Genomic DNA, 2430 nt, shown 5'->3' with positions numbered 1-2430 from the left:
CAGTTCCTTTAGAACTCTAGGGTGGAGATCATCCGGACCAGCTGACTTGAATACGTCCAACCCCTCCAGAAGCTCTCTAACTAAATCCTTGCTAACCTGTGGCCCAGGTGTGCCTCCCCCAGGGCCCGAGGGGGGCCCAGCAGGGAGGGGGCTGTTCTGGTCCCTGCCCAGGAAGACGGAGGCAAAGAAATTGTTAAACATGTTAGCTTTGCCGTCTGGTGTGACAACCAAGTTTCCCATCGCATCCTGCAAGGGCCCCACATTACCCGGGATTTTATTTTCATTGTTCATATATGCACTTCCTATTGTTTTATAACCATGGAGTTACAAAATCTGAAGAGTGCCATGTATCAGCTGAACACAAGTAACTTTAAATGGATGCTGACATTCCTGCTAATGAAGTCAATGCTCTAACTACAAGCAATAGAGTTATTTTCATTCTCTTCTTCCTTTCTCTGGTACAATTGATCTTTACTTGCTTTACCCAAAGTGGAACAGTCTTAGCAGGATGGATAAGATAGATCTCCCCAAGAACACCCAATAGACTGGTGGGCAGGGGACTCCCAAGAGAGACGTTCCTTCTGAATCAATTGGAAAGAAGTCCCCTGGTGAATCTCTCACAAAAACAAACCAAAAAACTTTTTATTTATAGAAACATTGTTACAAATTTTTCTAATGCTTTCTTTCATTTTTTAAGTTGTGAACATTTTCAGGTCAATAGAAATTGTGCTGGAACCCATGATTCAATCCAAAGGCAACTGAAAGTCAGTGCAAGTCCTTTCATTGATTTCAGTAGATTTTGGGGGCTCTTGTACCCATAACAGAGTTTAATAGTCATTAGAATTAGAAAGGTTTATAAAATTTAAAAATTGTTTATTTTAAAACATTGTGTCAGTGTTTGCATGTGCTAGATTTTACAATGAATTAAGCCTGGTGTGCAATTCTCAGTAAATTTCAACAGGGGGAGCCACATACCAATCCACCCCACTGCTGTCTTTGGCATTTAAACCACTAATCCCTTGACTCCTGAAAGGTCCCTTCGCTCCAGCCTGGGATCTTTACTCATTCACTTACTCACCCACCACACTGTGGAAATCCCTGGTCTATGACATCATGGAGAACAGGCAAGATGTGCAGGCCTGTGCCATGGACATGTGCAATTTTTGGGTGGCTACAGCCCCCGCTTATCTAGCAGCAGCCAGGCCTGCTGTCAGAGCATGTGGCAGCTGCACGGTATGTTGCATAGCAGTACCACAGCTTCCCTGGCACTTTATGGTGCTCACTCAAAGGTATACGTGATCACAGTCTGATTCGGATCAATACTTGTCTTTATCTTTTGTCACTCTGTACAACTTTCCTTTACATTCAGGCAGAAGCTGTCTTTTTGTATCTTTCTTTCCTTTTAACCTCATCCATAATCTCAACTTTGGAACTCTACTTATATAAATGACCTTATACTCTAGCTACTAACTTGAATCAACAGAACCTAGTATTCATAAAAAAAGAGTCTCTTTATTTTGTTAACTTGCTTTTCTTTTCCTGTTATGCTCTCAAAATAAAGAGAGATAGAAGACCACATGTCTACCTTTTATCCTATGTATGACTGATGCCCTGAATCCTCTTGAAGGGTAATCTGACACCATCTCCAAGTCTGGGAGCACAAGTCAAATCCACTCTCTTCTTTTCTTTGTTTCCTTTCTAGGTCCATGGCAGAAGATGCATCCCACAGGGTTTTTCCCCCTCTCAATCGGGGATCCACCCCTCGCTCTCGGAGCTCCGTTCTCTACTCGGCCTTACAAGACACTCTCAGGACCCCCTGGGGATCCTCTTTCCCCCTTCTTTTCTCCTCCAGTCCCCACTTTTTCCATTGCTACAACTCCCATCCTGCCACCTCACTTTGATCTTGCAGCTTCTGTCCTAATAAGGTAATGTCTTGGGAAGCAGTATTCTCTGCATCTTTATGCCATGTCTACCCTTGCTCCTTCACACACTCATATTTACAATTATATATATATACACACACACACACACACACACACTTTTTTGTACTATATTTATGTATACTATAAAGTAATGTAAATATGCACTTATTTATAATTTCTAGACCAATTGTTCCGTCTACAGTTATATGATCTACACTTATTTATACTACCTACAGTCACTATTTCTACTCTATACAAGTCTTCTTGCATATCTATCTGTATCTACTGTACTCTACTATTCTCTTATGTCACTTTTCTTTGACCTCTTCAATTTCTGATCTTCTCAGTCTTCTGCAGGAGAAGAAAGAAGCAGAAGTTTGTTTTTTGACCCATAGTCCCAAAAAGTACGTTATTCACCACCCCCCTCCCCTACGCAATCCCAAGTCAGTGAGATATTTCTGCCATTACCCATATATAACCCAGGATTTGTTGCATCCTGGGGGGGGCA

Source organism: Crocodylus porosus, unplaced genomic scaffold (genome assembly GCF_001723895.1).
Source record: "Crocodylus porosus isolate Cpor-Errol unplaced genomic scaffold, CroPor_comp1, whole genome shotgun sequence".
In the NCBI taxonomy this organism is placed as follows: Eukaryota; Metazoa; Chordata; order Crocodylia; family Crocodylidae; genus Crocodylus; species Crocodylus porosus.
This window is presented reverse-complemented; position numbering follows the sequence as displayed.